At 43.5% G+C, this 17,569-nt stretch overlaps 1 long non-coding RNA gene across 2 annotated transcripts in view; it reads left to right on the top strand.

Moving 5' to 3' along the window:
- The window catches only part of LOC122462678, a 32,173-nt gene extending 19,754 nt beyond the window's left edge, over positions 1 to 12,419 (top strand). Inside the window, exons 3-4 of one of the 2 annotated variants that reach the window (XR_006285388.1) lie at positions 6,281 to 6,700; positions 10,682 to 12,375. This is a non-coding gene — a long non-coding RNA (uncharacterized LOC122462678). Of the gene's footprint in view, positions 1 to 6,280; positions 6,701 to 10,681 lie in introns of both variants that reach the window. The other variant, XR_006285389.1, reaches the window with a different exon arrangement.
- Positions 12,420 to 17,569: the final 5,150 nt, after the last annotated feature.

Genomic DNA, 17,569 nt, shown 5'->3' with positions numbered 1-17,569 from the left:
CACAGACAGAAAACAGGAAGGACCGAGGTGCACCAGGGCCTGAGATCCCTGAAATGGCGGGGAATTGATTTAGTGAGCTCTGCTCAGATGATTCTAGCAAGTTACCCAATTCATTCCTTCCATTATCTTTTTGATAGGGCTGCCTTTGAAGAGACTAATTAAGCAGCAATTAGGAGTACCTATAGAAGCTGCAGCACAGAAGGGGATGGATGGGACAGAAGTGGCTGTAAGCCACCTTAGCATCTTTGGGTTTCTAGGCTTTCTAGGGACTTGAATAGCGCTCAGTATAAGTTAGAGAAGCCTTGGGGCTGCTCTAATTTATGACAATGTCCTGATGGCTGCATATTGGATGCTGGAATGTCTAGAGCAGCCCAGAATATCCCATATCCCATAAATTCATGTGAAATTACTCCTTTTCAACATGTCCCTTACCACCCCCTGTTCTGGGGCTTGCCAGGGAGCCTGCATGGGGTACTTTTGGCAGCTCTGTGCTGGGAGAATGCTCCTTTGGATCTCTGAAGCCTGGGTCTGGCATCTGAATGCTACTCACAATTTATGTAGCGGCCACGGAGCAATCTTTTTTTTTTCCCTGCAAAGCCTCATGTGTCCATCTGAACTAGCATCCATTTTGCTCTGACATTGATTTTTCTTAAGGAGGAACAGGTAGAGAAAAGAGGTAGGCTGAAGAGGGAGTAGGGATGTGCTGGGAGCCAGCGAGGGGAAGGTAGAATCAGGTATGGAAAATGGCTCTGTAGTGAAAGGTGCAAAATGAAACGGGGACGGGTCTGTGACATCCTGGCACCCCAATATTCACCACTGTCATGTAATTAGGATATGTTTTGTACAAAGTATGCCTTGTGAGGTATCATTCTAAAAGTCTTGATCTGCTAGACATTAATATCTGATTGGATTGTATGTGCTACTGTCGTATGTGACGTTGTGAAGTTTGGCTATGAAAGTGTTACTGAAACATGTTGTGAGGTTGAAAACATCCACAAGCAGCCTTTCGGGTACAACAGTAAAAAGGCCAAACAATGTTAATGGCTTATTGAGGAAACACACACAAGCACAACGATTACCCCAGGAACTGTGTGCAATTGAAACCTCTCAGAGATAGCACTACACAATGGAACTGTCTCACCCAGGTCACAGCAAAAGAGCTTTCCAGCAAGTGGGAAGAAGGTATGAAAGGGGGAAAACAACATCATGATGGGACCTCAGTCTCCCTACAACAACACACTGAGGGCCAAGGACTGAACTGTGGGAAGTAATGGCCCCAGGCTACAGGGATTTTTATCCTGTGTATGAAAACCTGGGGAAGCCAAGGCAACTTGTGCCTTAAGAATCTGCCAGCGTATTTATCACTCAGGGTGAGAGTTTGCTACTTGGCAACTTATCACTGCACCACAGTGTGAAAGGGAGCCCAGGCTGGTAAGTCAGGCGGGCTCAGTTGTACCCCGGTTCCAAGTGGCACCCTGGGGGGAACCCATCCCAGGGTCCATTTTCTGATGCATATAAAGAGACCTGGACGGGTTTTCCTCCTGCTTTCTTGGTTTTAGAAAATTCAAGAGTATCTAATCTCCCTCTGGAGGACACCTTGGCTGACTCAGATATGTATTGAGAGGTCTCTGTCCCTAATTAAAGGGGGAGGGGTACCAAATCCTCAGAGCTTTTCTCCCAATTGTCAAATTAAATTGGGGTAACAAGAAACAATTGCATGTAAATAAGGCCATGTCTACTAGAGCTGTGTGAATAACTGACTTGTTTCAGTTTGCTGGAAGTTCCAAAAAATTAAAGAAAAAATTTAGATTTGAGTTGAATAAAATGTTCCATTCAACCCCAAACAAAATCTTTTGTTTAGATTTTTTTTAAATGAGTACTCTAGTCTCTTCACATGGGAATCTCTCTACCTGTCTCAATTATTCAGCTGCTTTTCTTCCTGCTGCTGTTATGTGGACACACTCAGGACTAGAGGCAGCACTGGTAACCATGCCTATAGTTAGGGGATTGTCTGACAATTCTCATTTTAAGACTATTTTCTGTTACCTACAAGTTTGCCAAACTTTAACCCTCCAGGCTGAAATTTTCCATGCTGGGGGTTTGCATCAGGCTGATACATTAAAAAAAAAAAAAAACAACTTTCAGAAAAATCCTGCTCAGCTGTTTTCTAGAATCAGGTTGGAAAAATATACCTTGTGCATGTTAAATTCTCACAACAGTTTAATTTAAAAGCTTTAGTGCCTCCATTCCCTGGAGTGGGGATTAAACATTTGGCAGGGGGAGGTTGTCCTGCAGTCAGAGATGTGTCTCTTGCTGTTGCTGTGAAAATGTGCCTAAATTTGGCCAAATTACAAGCCTCCAAAAATAGCACTTAGCACATGCTCATTAGAGGTTAGCAGCATTATTCTTTAAGATTTCAGTGGCACTGAGCATGCTCCATTCACACATACAGCTCCTGTGCACTTATAGGATTGTACAGTTCCCTGTGCAAGATGCTACAATTTTGGATTTACCCACTAGAGGGGTGTGTGCACTTGAGTACTGAAAATGACATCATGTACAACCCCTTGTTCAGTTGTTGCAGGAGTTGGAAGGTGTCTAATGAATGAAGCAGGGCACTGTAGGAAGAGAAAGGAAGGTGCCATGGTTAAGGATGTTGAATGCCTCCCTAGAGAACTGGGTTCTATCTTTGCATCTCCCAAAGGATTCCTATATGATGCCAGGCAAACAACTTAAACCTAAATTTTCACAGGTGGCCACTATGTGCCTCATTTTCTGGATGCCGAACTTGCATGAAACAGCTTGGGGCCTGATTTGCAAAAGTGGACCATTCAGATACTATGGTGAGGGGTGCCAGAGAAAAGTCCTCAAGGAAAGGAACACTTCTGTATTCAGTATAAAGTCTGCATAGTATTTAGATTCAGATGCTTTAAAGTGGGGAAGTGGGGGGGGGGGAGAGAACCCTTTATTTTAAGACAGCCAAGACAACATAATCTTTCTCTAGGATCTCCAGCTCATTGAGCTGTTTAATCAAAGTTTGCCACAAATCAGTTAAATACCTTTTTGGAAAAACCTTCCTAGAAGCGGATCAATATTCATTGCAGATCAGTAGCAGGCTGCCCGTGTTGTAGGTTAGTTGCAGCTGTCCTGCCTTCTTCCACCTATGCTTCCAAGGCAAGCTTGTTTGTCCAAATTTCTTGGTTAATATCTGATTGGCAGTGAGATTTTTCAAAAGTGATCTCAGGGGTTTCCATTTTTCATTACCTGACTTGAAACATCTTGAAGGGGCCCGATTTTCACAGGGTGGGGGCTCAGCACATTCTGTTAATCAGGCCTTTTTCGAGATGTGTGAAGTTGGGCACCCAAAAATCGCAAGGCTTCAATCTTGAGCATTGCATTTTGTTAGGAGAAGTAAGGTACGGGGGAACAAAGACCACACAGACCCCTTTGGGGTCCCAAAGGGTCTGTATCAACCATCTCAAGAGACACAATTCTCCTTTACTGAAGTAATGGTGGCTTGTCCCTATGACATCATCTAGAGCTCTTAAAATTCCACCAGTTAACTAAATACACAAGGAAGAGTTGCTGGTCTAGTTCCCAGATCACCCCTAGCATCATCTTTAAAGGAATAGCATGAACCTGCCTGGCCACATTGGTCAGTGAATCTGAGTTTACAGCTGCTTTGCATTGCCACCAGAACAGTGCATGTCAGCAAGTGTAGTAATTAATCTGTCTCTTAATTTGCTATTGACTTAGTAGCTTAGTTATCTGAGATGCAGAGTACATTTTTTAATATTTAATTATCTTAAATATACAAGTAAACATCCAGAACATGAAACTGGAACTCATCTGTCATAGCTAAAGGGAATATCGGTTTCCTTTTGACGGGGTTATCTATAGAAATCTGGCCACTGGCTGGGCAGCAGAGAGGCAGGTGGTGGGGAGAGCAAGGCTGTAACCGAGTAGCATTGATGGCAGGGGAGGAGCTGGTCAGGGTGTGAGAAGGGATGGAGTGGCATGCAGGGGACTGAGTGGTAATATTGGGGGCAGTGGGGGAGGCCAGGGATGTACATGAGCCTGGCAGGGAGGGGGGAGAATGTCATGTTGGGAAGACCAAGGTTATGCACCGGGCAGAGGGTAGGCAGCCCCGTCATAAGGGTTCCAAAGACTTGCCATGGCACTGTTACTTCAGCTGCATCATGTTCCCAGGGAGCATTGCTGAGGCCACAGCACAGTGAATATCCTTGAAGTGCAGAGACATCGGCACTCAGAGACTGGGCTCCTTCCGCCCCCACGTTTTTAGACTATGCTGGACCTTCCAAAGCAGGGGCAGATCTACCACTCCAGCTGGACACCCCAGAACCTGGGTGGAATTTTGGCCACGGGCGTCTCTTGATTGGGTTTTAGCAGTTGTTCGCGGGGAGTTCCAACTGGGGTAAGCTACACTGGTGCAGTGCAGGAAGTTCGTCCTCAGGGATTTCACCAGTGCAGAAACCAAGTTCAGAAAACCCCTAAGCCATCCAGAATTCTGCTGGGGGTGCCAACTGCAAGGTGGCCAAGGCTTGTTTAACACAAAGCCCCTGGGTGTGTCACTGGCCATGAGAATCAGTCCCAGGATCTCTGGATCTAGAAGAATGAGCTTCTATTGCCTGAGCTAAGCAACCTCAATCTGTTAGCTCCAAGGCTGTAGCATACTCAAACGCCTAGCGTGGCCCAGCAACTAGAAGGGGACAGAGCACCACACTGAGTGAGCGTGGGTTACATTTGCATTCCCCCTCCATTATGCACAATAGACTTCAGCAGTCCAACCCAGCAGGCTGAGCCCGTGGTTAACCACCTGAGCCCCGGCCAACTCCTGCCTTGTCAGCCCTCCAATTTAACAGGGCATTGGCATTATTGCTTGCTAACTGCCTGGGAACAGCCCAAGATGCTTATTCTCCCTCCCTCCCAGCACAGTGCTGAACTTCTGCCTAATTTGCTGCTACTACAAAGGCTTTCACGACTCTCCATAATAAGAAACAATAGTTCCTCTTGACGTAAACTGATGGGGCACCCGGCCCTGGGCAGCGTCTCGTGTCTCCGAGAGGCCAGACCAAGTTGTTGGATAACGGATGATGTGACACTGCCTGAGCGCCTGTGAGCTCTGTTAGATCAGCACTCTGCCCGCTTGTTGGTATGGTAACGGCCCCTTATTTAGTGGAACACGCCATCCATATCACCATCTGGCTATTTGTACTTGTCTAATTATTATTACTCTTTGCATTTTCTTCCAGTGGATGAGTAATGGAGGAGGGTTAGAGGGAAGGGAAGGTGCAGAGGGAAGAGAGCGGTGATTTGTGGGATAGGTATCTCGTCTCTGAGAGGAGAGCATTTATCTTGCTGAGCTTCAGCTACAGGCAGGACAGTCCGGGAACACCAGTGTGTGTGTGTATGTGTGAGTTTGTTTGTGTATGTACATATGTACACGTCAGCCCCCTGGTGAGTGACAGTGCGGGGGAACTGTTTTATTTACGATTATTTCATAGCATGAGGCAACAGACAATATTCATTCACATTCTGTTTCCTAAAGTTCATATTCATTTACATAGAACCGAGGAGATGTTCTGAACAGAGTGGGACGATGTTTTTTGGCTGAAATATTTTTTCAGCAGAAAAATGAAAATTTGGAAACATCAAAAAGTTTTATGAGTTCTTGTAGTTTCACTGAATTGTTCATGTAGCAAAACAAATCAAAACCACTTCTGAATTAACGGAAACATTTCAGTTTGACATTTTGGGACAAAACTATTTGATTCTTTTTTTTTGAAATGACTTTTCATTTAAAAACTTCCTTTAGTTTTATATAGAAAATAGAAAAATGTTTAAAAAATGGTCCAGGTCTAAGTGAAAAACACTTGATTTTGTTGAAATGAAACATTTAAAAAATCTGTTTATATGTACAGCTTTAGTTCGGAAAGTAAACCACCACCTTCCATCAAGATCCAAACAGTTGCAAACTGTACGGGATGTTCTGATCCTTATCCAAATTGTAGTTTCAAGCCTCTTCCTTCCAAGTGTTTTATTTTTAATTTGTTAGGAGACCTTTTAATAATAATAAAAAAAAACTTCGAGATTATTCAAGGCAGTACTCTGGTGTTAATTGGGACAGTAGAAGTAGTTTTTTAACCAGTCTTGGTGAAGTCAAGTATGTCATCATGCCCACTACAGCATAACCAATCACCTACCACCCTTTCTCCTAAAGTTGTGTGAAGGTATCTCACTGTTTTCTCCTTCTGTGCAGGTATAATGATAGATGGATGAATGGTACTTTTGCCTTCCTTTATATGCCATGAGGAACAGACTGCAGGGTAGTTTGACACCTGACAGATTTTGGAAACCATTATTTCCTATTACACAAAGGGAAAGAATAAATAAGCATAATGCTGTGCATGTCAGAAGGAAGCCACCAGGCTGTGTCAGCTGTACTGAGCATGCAATGTTTGATCATGCACTAGTCATCAATGGTACCACGTAACACTGCAAGCTGTTGCAACAAGTAGAATCTATCTGGGTGACACAGATAGTCCAAAGCCCCATGTTGATTGGCTGGTTAGGCCTGTGTTGTCACAGCGATGAACCAGTTCTCTCCAATGCACAGCTGGGACATTGTCTCTGATACCAGAAGATCGCACCGATTGTGAGCAACAAATATTAGGAACGGGTGAGTAGTATTTGGCACTTGCTATTATTTTCTTATCCCAGTGGCCGCGGTTCGCCGTTCCCGGCCAATGGGAGCTACGGGAAGCAGCGTGAGCCACAGGGACATGCTGGTTGAAAGGGGATGATACTGTCCCCACATTGTTGCTGCATTGGAATTGGGCTATGGTGCTGGTCTGTGTTCTTTTTTTGGGATCCACCCTACTCTTGCTTGTGGCCTGCAGCAATCTTTTATCAATATCTAAAATCTGCTTTGCATTTGACTTGATATTCAATTATCAGTGAACTCCACCATCCCCATTGTGCTGGGCCTTGAAGTTCTCTCACTTGGTTGCAAAGATCTGTTTACATTTTTTTACTGAAGTGAGGGTTTTCAATACTCTGAATTAACTCCTTTATGTCAGAAGGATCTTTACTTGGAGTTAATAAAGAGCAGAAAAACAACTCTCTGTCTCTCTCTCTTGGGGGTGTGTGTGTGTGTATAATATAAAATGTTAAGGATTAAGGGAGATCTCCAGTGTTTGACATCAGAGAGCAAGTAAATGCAGTACCTGATCTGACACTCGACTTGCATGTCCAGAAGATTAATGTGTACTGTCTGTATTTACAGTATTTCATGCAGAAGCATCGGAGGGTACTTGGCAGCCATTGTAAGTGAAAATCAAAATAAGCCACTGCTGCAATTAGAGCAGAGGAAACCAATGTATTATCAGCTAAAACGGAGACAACAATGCTCAAGGAAGTTACAAATGTGAAAACCCCAAGCTCTGAATTTATGCATTGTATTTCCAACACGTCTCAGATTCCACTGCAACTCAGGTGCCCAAATTCACAGCACTGAGGGCCACGTTGGCAGCTTGCCTGGAACCTAAAGCATGCTCTGAATTTTTATATATTGGCTTGGAGTCTTAAAAATTCACCTTCAGGATGCGCCTACAGGGGTTTTCCTTGGCTGTAGGGTCAATTGCATTGACTGACAGAGTTCCTGCAATATGAAACCCTCCCTTCCTGCAGGGACAGGAGGAGTTTTAAAGCTCCAGGACTGTAAAGCTATATTGTCTATTGCAGTCAAAAATCAATGCACTCGACCATAATATCTGCTTGTACTTGTATGTTCCTTGGTAAATGAATTAGAACTTGCTTGTTGACTGAATTTGCGAGCAATTACAAGTCATAGCTGATCATTTTTGTCCTCCCCTTGCACTGATGCATAGAGGGGACCTGCATCTTAGAATTCCAAAGGCCATGCTTTGCCTACCCCTTGGGTTGTGAAACTCAACAGGGGGAAAAACAAAAGATCTCAGATAAAAAGACTCCTAAAACAAGCCAATCAGAGGGCAAACTGTGATAACGGCCAATTATGGCGGTATTATAAAAGATGGCATTACAGCACTAAAAGTATTGATTGAACCTTTGGCTGTTGCAGACATTGAAAGAGAGGAAAAGAAAGAGGGCAAGATCAATATATGCATCTTTAGACCTATTTATCTCTGGATGATTTCTCCATTCCCTTCCTGTTCGATATGGCATAATTTACCTTCATAAAGTGTTCAGCGTCAGGGGTCCATTATCAGAGTAATCAGTTTTGATTAGTAGAGAAAGGGTACAAAATTGTTTAGCCTCTAGATAGAACTGTGAAAAGTGAGTAAACTATGCTTGACAGCACCTAATGCAGTTAGAATGTAGACTTAATTTGATTCCAATTCTTTATGGCTTTCCGTGATTTCAAGCATCTATTGGTTTGTTAGAAAAATATAATAGGAAATGGGCCGTGGCAGGTGGGAGGGGAGAGGGAAGAGAGAGATAATTTAAGTTTGCAGGATGCAATTTTCCTCAGTATAAACATTCTAATGCAATTTGATGCCCATTGTGTTTTGGTGCACCAGGCGGGGAGCTTTTATTCTGCTTATTTATTTTTAGAGCTGTGAGTGTGTACATGGGATAACCCAGGCTGGATGGTTTGCTTTTTATTTCCACACTGCTTGCTGAGTTTTAGAAATGCTAACTGACTGTACAGGTCTGGGAGTTAGGACTCCTGTGTTCGCTTCCCCTCTCTTGCAGAGATTGTGCAACAGATTGAGTTAGCCTCTATCTGCCTCAGATTCACCAACTGAAAAATGGAGACATAAGGCTTAATTCATTGTTTCCATAGTGCTTTGTGATCCTTCATGGGGCTTGTAAGTCATTCATTCATGGGAGAGTGATTAGTCCTATTGAGTCTAATATCAGTGGAAGAAAAGCCAATTAAGATTTTATTAGACATAGTGACTTCTCAACAGCTGATTCACTCACTGCTCCAGTTCTTGATACTTGGAGGCAGAATCAGAATAGTGGCATATTGGAAACATTCATTCATTTCTCTCTGTTCCATAATTGATTGGTCCAAATCATCAGGCCCATCAATCTAGTTATGAGGACAAAACTGCCTGCCTAACGCAGCCACCACATAAATTACTCTTCTGCCTGCTCCCCATTAGAGCCTATATGTAGAGTACGTTAGCTAATATGACCCAATCTTTTCCCATCTTTAATTCAGTTTAAGGGTGTTTTAATTGGATTAGTTCATCTGCAACCTCCTTTTGTCCTTGTGAGCCAAGGAATGTCAGAGTTACTGTTTAGAAAGTTTGTAGGCAACTCCAATCTGTTTTGAACTGGAGGCCTGTCTGTTTAAGCATTTTTCACGTTCTTACTGCCGCAGAAAGTCAAATATTGTGGCAGGATTCATAACAGGACAGGGTAATTTTGTTAACAGTATTATCACTAGTATTGATATCAAAATTCAGAGCAACAGTAGTATTGCTATTTATACATGTAAGGATAAGAACTATTAAACCAGGTATAGGAAGGGGGATTGCGTTCCTTTGAGAAAGGCCAGAGACAAGATACCAAGATGGGCCAACCTGGGATATGTTAAGATCAAAGGTCTTTTTTTTGTTCCATACTCCTCTGTGATAAGAGCATCTGTTCCTGTACAATTCCTTGACTGCCTGTTTTGTTGCTCTGCTTTTACAAGACAAATAAAAGTGGTAAATCCTTTAAATACAGAAGGAGATTAGAGGAAAGGAGAATACTGACAGATAAGAAAAGTCTTTGTAGTTGTGCAGCAGAGTCCCCTATTTTCAATCTCATCTCAACTCACTCCAGATATGCCACCTGGCACATGGCAGGCTTGGGAGAGCAGTGGTGCCAACTAACAGCTGGGCACATCTGGTACATGGGGATCAGACTATTCCACTAGCATTCCGTCCTCCGCTGCATTTTGCTTGCCCCACAGCATCCACCCTCACTTTCTTCCCCTGATCTGGAGTCCTTACCCCTCCCAAATTGTGGGAAGTTCTGGTGACTGCAATCAGTGTGTAGGTCATATAACGTTCAATCCCTGCATGCATAACATTCAGCACCTGCTGTAAATTCTTCCGCTTAGTTCTACAGTAACTGGTCTTTGAACAGCTGGTCTAGTGAATGAGGAGGCAGTCCTTTCATGCTGTGTAACTGTCTTGCACTGGGCTGGGCTGTGTTGCTGGTCCTTGCAGGTTGGCAGTCAGCACTGATACCTGCATGCACCTCTGCTTGCTCTATTGGAATTGATCAGCAATATGCTAGGGGCCATTAGCCATCATTTCAGGGTTCAGAGATTAGGTCTATAAGACCATACATCCAATGGTGAAATCCATTCTTTATTAGATGTGTTCCAGTCCTCTCCGCCCCTTTCTCTCCTCTTACAGTAAACTGACATGAGGATTTAATTTCAGCCTTGCGTTAGATAAATAATCAATTACGGAGAGAGGCAGGGAGATGTGTGAGCCAAGCTAGGGCAGCGGGTAGGTCACTGAGAACATGGCTGGTGTGTGAGCAGTGCTGCGGCACAGACACACACGCAGGGTCGCCTGCCACTGTAAAATTTTATGTGAATGTAAAATTGACAATAAAACCTGAGTGCACCAACTCCCACTGTATTTAACTGAAGCTTTTAAACCCTTTCCAGATACCCAGGTTCTCCTCTCTCTCTCTCCATTAAGGACATCAGCAACTAGAAGGAAAGGAAACATACCTGCCTAAACAGACCTGGAGAGAGCTGGATGTTACAGCCAAACCAAAAGTCTGTCTTGGCTTCTACAGCTACAGAGACTCGTTCAGTGGGAGTGAAATTCATCCCATGCACAAGAGCCAGTCTATACACCACTACACTCTTCCCCATCAACAGAAAGATTACTTCCCCAAAGCGAGTCGGAGAATAGTATTTTACCAGGCATATTTACCTATAGAGCTTTAACTGTAAAATTAGAGCTGGGCAAATCAATTTGTGTCATAGGTTTCCTAGTCACAACTCCTTAATATTTAGTGTATGTCCTCTTGTGAGCAGAGCTTTCAGCAATGTTGCCAACTCTCGTGATTTTTATCAAGAGCTTTGAAATATTTGGTGATGTATTTATAATCCAAGCTGCTGAAGGCAAGTGATTGCAGGAGAAGTTTTGCTTTTGTTTTAAAAAGCTTCCAGCCTTTTTGATTGCGGAGAATAACTTGAAAATGCTATCTAAATCCACCCTAAAGGCTCAAAAGCCAGATGGCAAATAAAAACCTAATGGTGACATAAAAGCCTCATGATTTTTAAGCCACTTGTAGTTTTTGGGGTCCAGAATCATGGTTTTTTGAACATTTGCGGTTGGCAATAATGGAAACTCGGCTCCAAGGAATGAAGTGGCCAAGAAGTACAACTGTTTGTTAATGGTGTTAGAAAGTCCTCATTTTCCAGCCTCTTTGTGTTTCTATGCTATCTCTGAAATCAGGACCTGCTATAGTAGCAGCACCAGGGGTCTTGGAAGCTGCCGTTAAATGGTGAATTTATTTCCACCTTGAGAACAGCCCAGAGTTGGCTATTGAGCTTCTACAGTTGGAATTTAGTCCAATACAGCTACAGTATTAAGAAGTGAGCTACATCCATGGATCAGAATTGCTAACTAGCTCAGATTCAGAATCCATTCTTGAAGGTTAGACCTGGTAGAATACAGCCAATATTTTTTCCAAATTTCCTTCAATGGTATCCATAATCTTTGAATTTGCTTTTCACAAGTGTGTGTCAAATTTGTATTTGCGTAAGTATGTGCCCCAGTGCTAATGTGGGAATCTTAACATTCTTTAAGTAGGCTAGCTCCTGTAGTCAGGGAACAGAACCAAGCAATATAGGTGACCAATCACTGCTCAGATATCAAACCACAAATACTAAATACTTGAATTTTTGAAGTGAACCATTCACAAAGCAATCTATAGGCAGGCTTTTGTTTGATCACAACATGGTATTTATGGATGCTGTGTATTACTGCATTTTTATCTATTCATAGTGAGTTTTTAGACAATTCACAAACCAGGAAAAAGGCTACATGTGTCTAATGAATGGTTCACGTGAATTATTCTCCCAGCTCTAGAGATTAGCAGAATAGAAAAAACAGAACTTGATTTCTGGAAGCCATTGTGAGTATACAGCCCAGACAATAAGAAAAGCCTTGCCTGATTCCCAAATTTAATCTGGAAGCTGATGTTGGAAGACTAAGTATCAAGACATTCTTACTGAGGTACTAGTTTAAAAGCAGCAGGACTTTGGTTTTGGCTGTGTCGATAAACTCTAATGTCTTAACAAGGGTTGTTAACTCAGCTATGGCAGAGCCATATTGTAACATTGTTCCTGTGTGGGTATGCAATAAAATTGTTAAAACAACCGTTGAGTGAATAATACAACAATTCCTGTGAATATTCATTGGGGCTCCAGTTCAGAGTATTTAAGCACAGGTGTAACGTCAAGGACATGCTTAAGTGCTTGGTTGAGAAAGCTTAGTATTTTAAATGAATTTGCTTCAGCTATGTGCAAGCCTTTTTGTCAAGCACTTTCCATGAACATTTGTGAGCTGTAGCTCACGAAAGCTCATGCTCAAATAAATTGGTTAGTCTCTAAGGTGCCACAAGTACTCCTTTTCTTTTTGCGAATACAGACTAACACGGCTGTTACTCTGAAACCTGTCATTTGGACTATAACATTTTGCTGGCATAAAAGTTTACAGAAAGCAGAGTTCAAAGTCACATTCAGGAAAATTGCATGTACCAAATTAATAGTTGTCATGTGCAAGTTTTCATACAAAAAATTTCTGGTCTTAACCAGACAAACACTATGTTACTTATCTGATCAATCACAAAACTGTTCCCATTTTAAAGTTACAATCCATGGAATAAAGGGGTACTGGCTTGCAGGTGTTCCCATGAGAAGAGGCTAAATTAATGGAGTAAGTTATTCATTGTAAATTACTGGCTTATCTCTAGTTATAACCCGGTGAAAATCAAACGTGTTTTATTCACACTTGAGCAAAAGTTGATTATAAAAAGCTTGTTTATATCCAGAGGTGCACCCAATCCCTGGATTTGAGGAGGTTCATCTCTAGCCCCAAACTTCATAGCTTTCCACGCTTTAGAATGGGTGAAACCCAATTCCTGGATCTGAACACCCCCACGTTTGAGGGAAATTTGGATCCAAACTTTGAGGCTGTGGCCTATCTCTTGCTCTTTCACAAGACCTACAGATGGCTGGAAGTCACACTTATACTGAGCAGTGGTCACCACACCTATCTTCATCAAGAGTTACCAGCTCTGACTGTAGGCAAACGTTCATCTCTTGGCCTGCAGGATTTAAGAAAGGTAACATTTTTTAGTAGTTATGTCAACAAGCCACACCACTTGCATCTCTCTGACTTCCCAAAGTTCATCCGTGATAACAAGACTCGTGGCATTTGGATAATAAATCCATAAACAAAGGGCCCCCATAATCAAGTTCAGGAATTCAGAGAGAGACACTAATGATGCAAATGTAATAACCTTTGAAAACATCTCTGGAACAAACAAAAAGCAACCAAGTGCAAGAGTGGAGCAGCATAACATCATCCGCAGAACCCTCCATACACACTCCCCTCGTGCATCAGAACCCACTATTTGTTTACTCAGTGCCAAAACTTTGGGAAAAAATCCATCAACTACATATCTAAGAATGTATACTGGGCAGTATGTGATAGGAGAGAAAGGGACACATTTTCCAAGTGGTATTTCACCTGAGTAGAGTTGTGTGAGACTGTATCACAAAAGAAAAATAGCATTGACCTTAAACTGAGTATTTGAGGGCTTATCTGCATAAGAGTTGTACTGCTTTAACTATCCTGGTATAGTTAAAGTGGCACCACAAGCCCCCCCCCCACCAAGTGTGAGTGCAGTTATGCTGGCATAAAGGTGCTTTATACTGATATAGCTAGTCCCATACAGGTATAAGGTGCCTTTATTCTGATATAACTGAGTCTGTACTAGGAGCTGTACTGCTTTAACTTGTTTTTAAACTAAAATAATCCCCCTCTGCCCCAACCAAAATAGTTACACCAGCACAAAAACTGTGTGTAGGCCAGCCTGTTAAGATAGGTTTCAGCCGAGGGGAAGGGGAGCTGAGGCTCAGGGCTTTAGCTACAGAGGGAACGCTGGGGCTGAAACCGGCACCTCCCTTCTAGCTAAAGCCCCAAACCCCAGTGACCCCCACAGGGCTGATGCCAGGAACAGAGCTGCGGGGCTGAAGCCCCGAGCCCCAGCAATCCCCACGTGTCTAAAGCCATGAGCCCTGGTACTCCCGAGGGTCAGAAGCTCTGAGTCTCCTCCTCCCCACCCAGAGTCCTGACCCCCCCACACCCTGCAGCTGCAGCCCCAACTCCCCGTGGCTGAAGCTCTGAGCCCCAGGGCTAAAGCCTGGAGGCAGTACAGTACTTGCTGTGTCGGGGTTTTTTTGGTCTTTTCATTGCTGCTGTGATTGATCACTTCTGGGTCCACATGGTTTCCAGTTGACCGGTAAGTCTGTAACTCTGGTGTTTGTATCTTTGAGGGTCTACTGTATTGCCAATGCCAAGTGTTAAATATGATACACAACCCATAGGATCAGTGACAAGCTGTGTAATAATCATAAATGGACAGCAAGCACTGCAAAATTAATAGGTGCATTGATAGTGTTATATTCATAGACATCCATCAAGCAGCACACAGTTCCTAATAGGCCCAAAAACAGCAGGGCCAGGCAGAACACAGTACACCACACTGCACTACTGTGGCTCACTTTCCCCCCTTTGCTTCACAGACATTGTGGAGGACAGTGTTCAAATAGTAAATGTAGGGTTCTTTTTATTTGCCTCCTCATTTTTGAGCCCTTAAGGTGCACTTAGGTCACATTGTCAAGCTTTTCTTTGCAACCATGAGACTTAGATCCTTTTATGAAACACATACATTGAGATTCTCACATAATCATGTGACTCTAAGAAGTGGGGCTTTGAGGAAAAACACCAAATGTCACACAGCTTGAAATCCCACAAAAGACAAAAACCAAGCCCTGCCTATTCTCGAGCACCAGAGTTTTGGAAACAGCATACTCAACCCATGGAATGGAGATGGTGAATGGAATATTAAAGTTTTCAGCAATGTCTTCTGGCCTGATCAACCAGTTTCAAAGGAAGCGAGGCCCAGGCTGAGGAGGGTGGGGGTAGAAATAAAGAGGGAGGAACTGCTTTTTTGATATAGCACCTTCTGAAATCACTTTACAGAATGTCTAGTTACATGCAGAATACCAGCTCTCTTCACTCAGTACTAAAATGCAGCCACTTCTGGGATGGAACATGGCAACTGTTTAACTGTCCACAGCAATGTTATATAAGTGTAGGATAGAGAGGGAAGATGACTATCTTTTGTAATCAAAATTGAGGGGAGTATCAAGCTGTCTGGAGTGGCTCCAGAGCACGAGTACGACGCTCAGGGCAGACTGTTACAAACCCCAAACTGCTTGGGAGTTCTATACTGAGCCCCGGTCTACACTACAGAGTTAGCTCAACAGAAGGCAGCTTATGTCTACCTAAATATGTAAGCGTCTACACTAAACTTTCACTCCCGCTGATGTAACTCGCTTGCTACACTGACTAAATAACTCCACTTCCATGAGGGGTGTAGAGCCAGTGTCGATGTAGGTAGGCTGATGCAGTGTCAGTGTAGACACTGCTTTGCTTACACTGACTGTTGCTGGCTTTCAGAAGCCATCTCACGGTGCCCCACAGTGACAGTTCAATCAGTGTAAGAGCGCTTGGTGAGGACGTGCACTGCCGACACGAGGAGCAAAGTGTAGGCGTGCACAAGTGATGTAATTATTGTGGTGACTGTATGCTGATGTGAGTTAGGTCAACTTAAATTGAGTAGTGTAGACATGCCCTTCGATTTCATCAACCAAGTGTCAAGTGTGAACTTCTCAAGCACTATAACAGCTTTAACAGTGGAGTCACACAAAGTCCCCTTGGGTACGCTGGTCTATTTTGCTACTTTGGCAAGCTTGCCTTTGTGATAGAGGGTCCCTTATAGCAAAAATCACAACAATATTTAGGTTACTCCCAGTCCCAAAGGACCAGTCACTTACCCCAGGTCAGTTGCTCTTTAGAAAGGGTATGATTTAGTCACAGGTATTTTTAGTATAAGTCATGGACAGGTCACAGGCCATACACAAAAATTCACGGCCTGCGACCTGTCTAAGACTTGTACTATAAATATTCCTGACTAAATGTTAGTGGGGGGTGTTGCTGGAGGGGGTACCTGGGGGGCTGCTGCTGCCGGGGGCACCCCGAGGCCAGCTGCCCGGGGCCACCCAAGCAGCGGTAGGTGCGGCTGGCTGCAGAGCTGCTCCAGCAGCGGCCGGCGTGGCTGGCCCTGAAGCCAGCTGCTTGAGCGGCCCTGGGGTCAGCCACACTGGCCACTGCAGAAGTCATGGAGGTTGCGGAAAGACACGGAATACATGATTTCCGCTACCTCCGTGACAGACACGGAGCCCTACTCTTTAGATCTTACACTAAAGACAACGTTTGTAGCCAATCCTATAATTAACTAAAGATTTACTAGCTAAGACAAAGAAATGAGTGTAATTTATAAGGTTAAAGCAGGTAAACATACACATACAAATGAGTTACAGTCTTAGGTTCCAAAAGGTAATAGAAGTTGCTGTAATATGCAGGCTCTATATGTCTTCTAGGGCTAAACAGCTGGGCATCCCTTCCTTATGATTAGACATCTTGCCCTCCCAAAGTCCAAACAGCACAAAGATTCAATTTCTTCTTGTCAGGGATTTTTATTTCCTTCCCCAAGAGTGCAAGCTGATGGGATGAGTCCACATGGACTCCTCTTCATGGGGATGAGGGGGAGCAATTAACAGACTTTTTTGTCTTCTGATGTTCCACAATGGTTTGTCTGGTGGGCCTATGGGCCTTCTGTTGTTGGCTAGGATACACAACTGTCTGTGGCAAACCAGTATTTGACACCTGGCAATGCTTCTCTCCTGACTGGTGGTTTACAGTTTCAGAGCAAACACTTAGAATCATAGAATCATAGAATATCAGGGTTGGAAGGGACCTCAGAAGGTCATCTAGTCCAACCCCCTGCTCGAAGCAGGACCAAGTCCCAGTTAAATCATCCCAGCCTGACCTTAAAAACCTCTAAGGAAGGAGATTCTACCACTTAAAAATTACCTTATAACATGGGATACAGTGGTTATAAGTGAGATTAATGCATGCAGCATCTTACAAGCATTCCATAAAGTCTAAACACTAAACACATTTTTGTAAATCGAATACCTATTTTAACAATGCTAACCCACAGGTGAGCCAGACTGGGTTCCAGCTATGCATTTGTCAATGTTGAGTTTAGGCCTAGGGGCCTGGGTGTGAGCCCAGCATCACAGGGAGTATTTCAGGTGGCATAATGGAATTCTGAACTGAAACTGGGCCAGATTAGGGTTTGCCTCCCGCCTCCCATGGGATGTGCCATGTGCTTTTGTAAT

The sequence above is a fragment of the Chelonia mydas genome, chromosome 13 (genome assembly GCF_015237465.2).
Source record: "Chelonia mydas isolate rCheMyd1 chromosome 13, rCheMyd1.pri.v2, whole genome shotgun sequence".
Taxonomy (NCBI): domain Eukaryota; kingdom Metazoa; phylum Chordata; order Testudines; family Cheloniidae; genus Chelonia; species Chelonia mydas.
The sequence above is the reverse complement of the archived record's forward strand: the minus strand, read 5'-3'. Positions and strand labels throughout refer to the sequence as shown.